This window comes from Trachurus trachurus (assembly GCF_905171665.1).
Source record: "Trachurus trachurus genome assembly, chromosome: 9".
In the NCBI taxonomy this organism is placed as follows: Eukaryota; Metazoa; Chordata; class Actinopteri; order Carangiformes; family Carangidae; genus Trachurus; species Trachurus trachurus.
The window spans coordinates 35,204,191-35,215,024 of record NC_139895.1 but is presented as its reverse complement, the minus strand read 5'-3'; positions in this window follow the sequence as shown (position 1 = coordinate 35,215,024).

The following is a 10,834-nucleotide window of genomic DNA, read 5'->3' as shown; positions in this document are numbered from 1 at the left end:
TTTCCTGTAATTGTATGATCTGCTTCTGACCTCCTGTTGAAGGTTTCCATTCATACATGTTCAGCATTCACTGGTATTATCAGAATATGTTCTTAAAGGGATAGTTCACCCAAAATTCAAATTTCACTCATTATCTACTCACCCTCATGTCGACTAAGAGCTGTGAGAATTTTCAGAGTCCTCCGTGCCTCCGTACGGGGGGTCTGTGCAGCAGTATTTGTCCATATAATGGTTGTCAATGGATACCAACTTTCTTTGTCCAAAAAGACACACCAAAAAACATCCAAATACCTCCATACTGCTCGTCTGTAATGTCCCTCTTGTATTGAAGCCCCGACATGAGAAATTGTTCCACTGGTCAGTGCAAATCACGCGAGATTTGCACTGACACAGGAAGAGCAGTGAACCAAGACACTGGGAACTTCCGCTACAAACAAGCTTAAAATATAGGCTAGACTTATTTAATTGTTTTCGGAACAATTTCTCATGTCAGGGCTTCAATACAAGAGGGACATTACAGACGAGCTGTGTGGAGGTATTTGGATGTTTTTTGGTGTGTCTTTTTGGACGAAGAAAGTTGGTATCCATTGACAACCATTATATGGACAAATACTGCTGCATGGACCCCCCCATAACACAGAGAAGGAACGGAGGACTCTGAAAATTCTCACAGCTCTTAGTCGACATGAGGGTGAGTAGATAATGAGTGAAATTTGAATTTTGGGTGAACTATCCCTTTAAAGACAGCTTTCTGATGTTAGGAATTCTTTTGTTTCATACTGAACCATAGGAAGATGCTTTAGTGTTGGAACATGCACAATAAACTTACATAGATGCACGTTTTTATAGAGAGAGAGAGAGAGAGAGAGAGAGAGAAGAGTTGAGTTCCGGAATTCTGTGAGTAAGAGGAAAAAGATATGAGCTCCTGAAATTTTTCACTTTTTATCGCGTTTTCACTTTGAAATATCTGATCTACAAAGCAAATTTACAAACATAAAGTGGTTGGAAGGCACACTCAACCACTTGAAGAAGAAAACCAGACTTTTCTACGATTTTTACATAGTTTTTTTTCTACCAAAAGAAGTTGCTACTTGGCTAGCTGGAGGAAAAGAACTCTGTTGCTGTGCATCTGACAGTTGGCTAGCAACAACAACAACAACAAAGGTCTGAAGAAAATCTACATCGAGGAAAACCTCAAAAGAAAGAAGATTTTCCTATCACAACTGGACTGGCAACGTTTTGAGAACATCACCAGGACCAGGTCTGGGAAATAAGGTATCTCTGTCAAGATAACTGCTGAGAAAACAGTGAACCAACTGTCAGTTGAAACCCTCCATGATAATGGAACACTGTGAAGAAACAGCTGAGCAACAGCAACTGATGAACTTATCTACAGACACATCTACTGTAGCAACACAGAGACAACCGGGACAGATCACTGGCGGTGAAATACAATACCCCGCAAAAGTCACTACAGCACAGCAGAAGAAAGACTTCAAAATGAATATGCTACGTGCCAATCCAGAAACACTGGTAGCAGACTTCAGCAAGAAGAACAACCACAAGGTAAAATGCAACCTATTGTTCTTCACTCACCATCCTGAAAATTGGCACACAGCAATATGTGAGCAGTTTACTCACATTAAGAAGAATGGGATAAGTAAAGGCAGACAGATTACTGCCTATGAAGATGCAGACCGCTCAAGTCCCATCTTAACTGTGAACATATACCACAATGGAACAGTTATGATCCAGGGATCTGAGAACAGTTTAGACAACTTTGAGAACAGCTTCCCAACACTGAAAACTGTGGCAACATCAAAAATCTCTCCCCCTCCTCCACAAGAGCTTCAGACCAGGTCGCCCATCTTCAGCAGACATCCACCTACACCATACTCTGAATCACCCAAACTCTCCAGCAATCTCAGAGTCCTGAAGGAAGGTATCTCAATACTTGAGAGAGAGTTCATAGAATTCAGAGAGAAGACACTGAGCGATCTTCAGAGGTCTGATGACAGCCATTTAGGAGTGAAGGAGATGTACTCCACAGTTCAACAACAGAGACACCAGATAGATGAACTCCAGCAAGCTGTTCGAGAACTGGAAGAAGACAACCGTTCACTGAGAGAAACACTCAAAAGAGTGATAGAGGAGCTAGCATCGACCCACCACTCCAGTGCAACACGGTTGGATCAGGAGATCCAGCAGCCCCTGCAACAGGAGACCCGGCAGCCCCTGGATCAGGAGATCCAGCAGCCCCTGGATCAGGAGATCCAGCAGCCCCTGCAACAGGAGACCCGGCAGCCCCTGGATCAGGAGATCCAGCAGCCCCTGCAACAGGAGACCCGGCAGCCCCTGGATCAGGAGATCCAGCAGCCCCTGCAACAGGAGACCCGGCAGCCCCTGGATCAGGAGATCCAGCAGCCCCTGGATCAGGAGACCCGGCAGCCCCTGGATCAGGAGATCCAGCAGCCCCTACACCAGGAGACTGGGTCTGCCACCCAGACATCTTCAGCCTCTAGCCCCCAAATGCCCCCTCCCCTCTTCCCTCTGGGCACCACAGACCAGGGGTCCCAGAGAAGGAGACCAGAACCTGCTTCACAAAACCACACAGAAATAATATTTCTGTGTGATTCCAATGGAAAGTACATCAATATGAAACGTCTCTTCCCAGGCAGAAGATCCAAGATGATTTGGAGTCCCACCACCTCAGAGGCTATGAAGAAGCTGGCTACTACAGACCTCCAGGGTGTGAAACACATTCTGATTCACACTGGGACTAATGACCTCACACACAAAAAGGACATAAGTCACTCACTGCAACAGGTGGCAGAGAAAGCAACCTCAGCTGCCCCCACAGCCAGGATAACCATATCCACCCTGTTACCCAGAAGAGATGTCCCTCAGCATGAGATCAACAAAATTAATGCTGAAATATCCAAAGCCTGCATGGTAATACCAAATGTTCATATGGCACATCATGCAGAGATCCTCCACCAGCACCTGTATGATAGCCTGCATCTAAACCAGAGCGGCGTGCGGCTGTTCATCAAAGACATTAAGGACACAGCTCTCAACCGCACCAGATCAACATCTCACATCACCAACAAGAGCACACCCAACCACCAGAACCTCCACAGAAGGTCCCAGCACACTAGAGACACCACCAACAATGGCCAGAGCTCTTCACGGAGATTCAGACCTGCCTCAACCCCACCTCTTCAGAAACCCAGCACCACCCCGCCACTGTACACCTCAGCCCCACCTGTTCAGGACCACCATCCCACAGTACCACACTACTTCCCCCCTCTACCCCCACCTCTTCATGGACCCAGCGCCACCCCACTGCTGTACACCTCAACCCCACCAGCTCAAGACCACCACCCAACTGCACCACACTACTTCCCCCCTCTACCCCCACCTCTTCATGGACCCAGCACCGCCCCACTGCTATACACCTCAGCCCCACCCCCTCAGGACCACCACCCAACTGCACCACACTACCCCAGTTGGCAGCAGCAGCAGCAGCAGCAGCAGCGGCGGCAGCAGCAACAGCAGCAGTGGAAGCAGCAGCCAGCCCAGACTCAGATCCAGCCTCCAGCTCAGAGAGACAGTTACGATGCTGCAGCCGCCAGACTCAACACCTCACCCACTGAACTGAGTCTAAAACAGATAAGAGACATTGCAGCACTACTCTATACTAAATTACTGAGCTAATAGAATAGAATATACAACACTGAATAATTCATAATCACTTAACATTTAACATATTTAATTTTTTATTTAATTTTATTATTATTTTTTTTTTATTTATTATTATATTTTTTTATTTTTTTATTTTTTTTTTTATCACATTACATTTGTTTTTGCTTGTAGATCGGATATTTTTTCAAGTGGTACACGATTCTGTTAAGATAAAGAAAATAGCATCTTTTTCAATAAGTAGCTGGAACATTCAGGGCATATGCTCTTCAGTTTTTGGTTTGAAATCAACAAACCCTGACTTTCTGAAAAATATTAGAAATGTAGATTTAATGATACTGAATGAAACTTGGAATCAAAACCAAAATCAATCTAACTGTCCAAACGATTATATAGAACTTATTATACCCTCTGTAAAACACAAACATATTAAGAATGGTAGAGATTCAGGTGGTTTACTCATATGGTACAAAGGGGAATATAAAGATTACATCTCACCAGTTAAAAAAGGTACAAATCACATTTGGATCAAAATTCACTCAAATATTCTAGAAAACAAAAGAGATGTCTATCTATGCGCAATATATATCCCACCCTCAAACTCCCCCTATTATGCAGAGGAGGTTTTTGAGGAACTCCAGAAGGAAATTTCCTTCTACCAAAGTTTAGGATCAATCTTAATATGTGGTGATCTTAATGCCAGAACTGGTAGAGAGCCAGACTTCATTAACTACGAAGGAAACAAACATATTTTCAAATACCCCCCTTTGTACCAGACCTGCATAAATACACAAAGACAAAGCTATGATAACACGGTTAACAAAACTGGCAAACAGGTACTACAAGTGTGTAAAGGTTTGGGTCTGTACATTGTTAATGGCAGAATCAGAGGAGACTCTCTGGGCAGACTCACACAATGCTCTGTGTTAGGTAGCAGTGTGGTAGATTATGCCATTACTGACATTGAACCACAATATATAAATGCATTCACTGTATCACCACTACAGCCCTTTTCGGACCATAGCCAGATAACCTTATTTCTGAAAAAGTCATTGTCAACCACCGTAAATCCAAATCCTGAGCCAAGGCTGTTTCCTTTACCAAGGAGATACAAGTGGACAGAAGAGAGCACTGCTGCCTATACCGCTGCGCTAGACTCTGCTCAAATTCAGAACATGCTGGATACTTTTCTCAACACCCAGTATCAGCCTGAAAGAGAAAACATAAATCTGGCCACACATCACTTAAACACAATATTTATTCATTTGGCAAAAGAATCTAAATTAAAAATCTCACAAACTAAAAAATCCAGCATGAAACAAAAAGAGCGTTGGTTTGATAAAGAATGTGCTGTATCCAGACAAAACCTGAGGAAACTGTCAAACAGAAAACACAGGAACCCAAATGACCTACCAGGACGACTTGAATATGTTCAAGCCCTGAAAGAATACAAAAAACTCCTTAGTGTGAAAAAAATGCATTATATGGAGGGAGAACTCAACAAAATTGAAAAAGCCATAAATGACAACACCTTTTGGAAACTATGGAAAAACATCAACAGAAACCCACGTACAGAGACCAACCCAATTCAAAATGGCAAAATCTGGAAAGATTACTTTGATGACCTCTATAGAAATCCAGAGTGTCACGGTCTGAATCATAACCAAATTTTAACAGTAGACAAACTGAAAGAACTAGAAAGGACAGTGAAGGACAACCAATGTGCCCTTGACTACCCCATCACCATTAAAGAAATACAGCACAAAATCAAAACCCTTAAAAATGGAAAAGCTTGCGGTATAGACAGCATTAACTCAGAGATGCTGAAACACAGTAACTTAGAACTCCAACTTGCCATGCAAAAACACTTCAACCTGGTGTTGGCCACTGGATATTACCCCAGTGTTTGGAATAAAGGTCTCATTTCTCCTATATTTAAAAATGGAGACAGGTATAACCCCAACAACTACAGAGGCATCTGTGTTAACAGCAACCTGAGTAAACTCTTCTGTAGCATCCTTAACTCTAGATTAATCACTTATCTTACTGAACATAATATTCTGTCTAAAAGCCAGATTGGCTTTTTACCAAAACACCAAACATCTGACCACATATACACTCTTCATACACTCATCCAACACCATGTTCACAGAAAACACAAAGGAAAGATATTTGCATGCTTTGTAGATCTAAAAAAGGCTTTTGACTCAATTTGGCACAACGGGTTATTTTTACAACTTCTCCAATATGGAATTGGGGGTAAAATATATGATCTAATCAAATCCAAATATTCAGACAACCAGTGCTGTGTTAAAATTGGAAACAACAGAACAGAGTTCTTCAAACAAGGAAAAGGAGTGCATCAGGGATGCAACCTGTCTCCTACTCTGTTCAATATTTATATCAATAAATTGGCCACTCTTCTTGAACAGTCCCCAAGCCCAGGATTAGATCTACAAGGCAAAGAAATCAAATTCCTCATGTATGCAGATGACCTGGTTCTACTATCCCCAACAGAACATGGTCTACAGCAGAACCTCTCTCTGCTGGAGACGTTCTGTCAAAACTGGGCTGTAGATATCAACCTTGACAAAACCAAAGTCATGGTATTCCAAAAAAAGGCCAGGCTGCAGGAATCCAAACATGTTTTCAGGGTAAGAGGGACCACACTTCAGCATACAATGGAATATAATTATCTCGGCATCATTATCAATGCATCCGGTAGCTTTAACAAAGCAATAAATTCCCTCACAGATAAGGCACGCAGAGCCTACTATAGCATCAAAAGCTCACTATACAAATTCAATCCTCCAATTACAATTTGGCTAAAATTATTTAACAGTATAATAAAACCCATACTTATGTATGGAAGTGAAGTGTGGGGCCCTCTAATGACACAGAGGCACACCTCGTGGGACACAACACCCACAGAGAAATTTAATCTTCAGTTCTGCAAAGAAATCCTCAAGGTCCATAGAAACTGTCCAAATCATGCATGTAGAGCAGAGCTGGGACACTTCCCTCTCTCTCTACACATGATTAAAAGGTCAATTAAGTTTCAGGTGCACTTAGCACAAGCTGATCCTGACTCCTATAACCACAGAGCCTTTCTCTGTAACAGCCTCTGCCCAGAGACAGACCCCCTGAGTAACACCAGAGAAACCTACCACCTCAAAATCGAAGACCTCCAAAATCTCTCCAAAACTCACCTAATATCAATCGACAAAGAGAACAAAATAAATTATATTAACAATTGGAAAAATGAAATTAAAACCATCAACAAATTGGAATGTTATCGCTCACTGGATAGAGAATACTCTCCAGCACAATATCTAATAAGTGTACAAAATCCCAAACAAAAACACACATTGGCAATGTACAGGCTCTCTGACCATCAACTAGAGGTGGAAAAAGGTCGGCATAAGAAAGAGTGGAAGCCCAGAGAACTAAGAACATGTAAACACTGTTCTTCAGGAGAAACAGAAACTGAGGCCCATTTTCTCCTCTCCTGCCCTCTGTACCAAAGTGAGAGAGAGGTGTTCATACAAAAGATAACTGCAGCAGATCCATCATACCAAGGGAAAACAGGTGACGATCTGTTAAAAGTATTTCTGGGAGAAGATCCACAATTTGCTAAATTAGCTGCACAATATGTAACATTCTGCCACGATACTAGAAAAGTACACGAATGCTGATCAGAACCACTATTGATGTCATTTAATATTGTTGTTGTTTATTATCATTTGTTACTATCAGAACCATTATTGATGTCACTTAATATTGTTATCATTTTATTTTATTTTATTTTTTTTTATTATCATTTGTTACTCTCATCACTTAAGAACAATATGTGTATGTTTTATATAGTATATAACAACTTGCAACAGTCTAATGATGCCCAATCTTACCACACATATTTATTTTTTGTTTCATGTGATGTAGACTATGTATAAGAGAGAGAGAGAACTTGATCAGCACACACATGCATGCTCTCACACACGCATAGGGTAAATCATTTTATGTATATTTTTTATTTATTTGTATATTGTTGTATATATTCATGAGTTGTACTGTGTCATTGATTACTAATGCTTTGGCAACATAGTTCTTTTAACTGTCATGCCAATAAAGCGAATTTGAATTGAATTGAATTGAATTGAGAGAGAGAGAGAGAGAGAGAGAGAGAGAGAGAGAGAGAGAGAGAGAGAGAGAGAGAGAGAGAGAAAATCTGAAAATGCTAAAATGTGCAAAGTGCCGTGTATCTATTGCACATTGATGAATTCCATTAAGGTTTAAGTGTTAGTGTTTAGCAGATTGATGGAGGCTGGAGCAAACAATAATCAATCCTTGTACCAAAGCTCTTTATAAATTGATCACTGATTGTTGCATCATCATATAACAACATACTCAAGTAGTAGGCCTACTGTGTTTCATTGTAGCTACATGTGCTTCAAGCTGGAGACTTTCTATTAGAAACCCCTTAAAACCGTCTCATGACCCCTCAGATTGATCTTGTGAATGACTGAAGTCCTAAGCCCCTGGTTTGGAAACCGCTATATAGACAACTCATTGAAACTAGCACACTAATACAGTACATCACTAATAAAAGTCTAATAGGAACTTTTCATATTTCAAGTACATTTATGCTGTAATATTCCAATGGTTTTACTTATGATATATGTTTTAAGTTAGTGCACTGTGGACTTTTGAATGCTCTCAGTATTTCCTTTACTTCTTTTTTTTGCCTAGTGAATCCTATAGTGGCAGTATTCTGGTATCAAATAATCTTTATTTTGATTTGTGTTGCTGTGTGTAAATGTATTATATTGTATTGTTTGTCTTTTGCCTATAGCACTGTTTAAACTGTGACTTGCAGGAATGAAAATGAGCCTGAACTTAATTCTGGTTCAGTGCACCAAATGGTAACATTCATATTTAATATTAAAGGGAGTGTCCTTCCCTTACAAGTATATCAGATATAATTTCCATTATATGTATAATGCAAAATATATTCTATCAACAGCCTCTAATGTATGTCAGGTATGTAGATCTAGAGAGTCAGTGTGTCTTTAAGATCTAGGTGTTATTTTAATTTATAATTATTTTTTTTTAAATTGAAAATCATGTAATTTTCATATGTTTTCCAACCGCTTTTGTTGCAATATTATTTCTTGTGCATTTAACGTTTACATTGATTTAAAAAACAATTTCACTTTCCTAATGTGAACAGCAGATGGCACCAGAGACCAGTCTACCCATGCTTGCTGAGTTTCCATCAGGCTGAGAGGACTTCCCTGTTTTGATCTGCCATAATTTCAGCATTTAAAATTGCACCGTTTTTTTCCCCCCTATAACATTGCAGCATGTATTGATTTGAACAGCCTAACTATTTTCAGTGCAAATGAGGATACGAAATGAGAACAAACAGAAAGTATACACTCATTAAAGAAAATTGGTCACAATCCACCAAGTGAAAAGTGCAATCACTGCAAAACTCAAAAGGTTGATTTATTTCATCTTCAACCAGCAACAAGCCTCCAGTTGATACACAACCAAGGGGTCTTGACACTAAAATGGCTGTGCTTTATTTTTAGACACCGGCCTCTTGAGAAATTTACAAAGGACCAGAGCTAACCCCAAGGTGCTGCAGTGGCAGCTCTGTGCCGTGCATTTTAAACAGGGATGGGCGGGTGGTGGAGGGGAAAGGGAACAACAGAGCAAGGGAAAAGAAGTTTGTCAGAGTTCATTAAGTATCAAGGGAACATCGCTGGAACTGGCAGCGTAAGCCGCGCCGGGGCCCTAGTGCCATTAATCACGACTGACAAGAGACCAGGGGCCGAGGGAGGAGGTGGGTGGGGAGGGGGGGGCAGCTCTGCCAGAGACTCTGGTAGTGATTATAGAGCGGGGTCCAGGCAGCCCGGGCCAGGGGTGTTGAAGGTAAAACACACCACAGCCGAGGCTATAATTTTCATGCAGGTACCTTCACACACATCACATTCGCACGATCACAGACAGAGAGGACGTACACGTAACTCCGGGGTTTGAGAACATGACAGGGTAATTGCAGGAGTAGAATATTTTTAGTTTGAGAAGAGAAGCACTGTGCGCAGTGTAGATGCTAGATATCTCGCTCCCTTTGTGTATTTCATCCTCTCCCTCATTTATATGAGCTGAGCCTCTGGCTTAATAACATGCAGGAGGAGGAAGAGTGGAAGTGCAGCAGTAACAGAGTGTCGCCCATATATCTCTGTCGGCCTGCCTTATTTTCTCTCTGCAGCCTCAGAAATCTTGTGGTAGCTCGCCACACTGCTGCCACCCTGGAAGAAGAAATAAATGGGAGTGAGAAAGAGAGGGGAGAAAAGAAAGAGGAGAGCTCGTGACTTGTGAAGATGGAGGCCTCTGTTAAGTGCTGTGCTTGAAAGCCCGTCCGGCCTCATTAGCTGTCAGTTGTAACAATACTGAGCTGGCAGCAAAGACTGCTCCCAGTCTCGGTGCCATAAATCACAGTCTGACAGGGCCCTGACAGGGCTGGGAACCAACACACATGCAAGACTTGCTTGCTTTCTGTCTCTCTGCTCCGTTCCCTTTTCTTTCTCGTCGCTGCCTCTTTTTCCACTGCTCATTCTTTTTTCCTTCATTATCTTCCATTCTCTCTCTCTATTTCTTTTCTCTCTTTCTTTGTTAGTACCACTCGCTTTCTCTATCTTTCCCTCTCTCTTATCTGTCTTCCCCCCTGTCTTTCACACTTATAGCACATTGCAGCATGAGCAGACAGCTCACGACACATGTGTTCATGAACACACTTGCAGCACTTTTTTTTTTTTTTGGCATCTCTACCTAATAGTTTTTGACAGGACAAGTTTGGAAAAGTCTATGATTTTTTGATGGATGAGATGTGTTCACTGGCTCTATGTGAGCATGCAGGCTCTTTCCTTCACTAACACAGCTATAGTATAATGTAACATGTACGATTTATGTCCATTCAGTAGGTCCAATCATAGCTGTCTCAGGTCACTTGCGGTTCAAGAATTTACACCTAAATGTAAATGTTGAATAATTAGTTGGTGACAGTCAGTGACAAAGATCCTAATACAATCTAAATTGTTCAGACTGGACTCTAGAGATTTTCTAA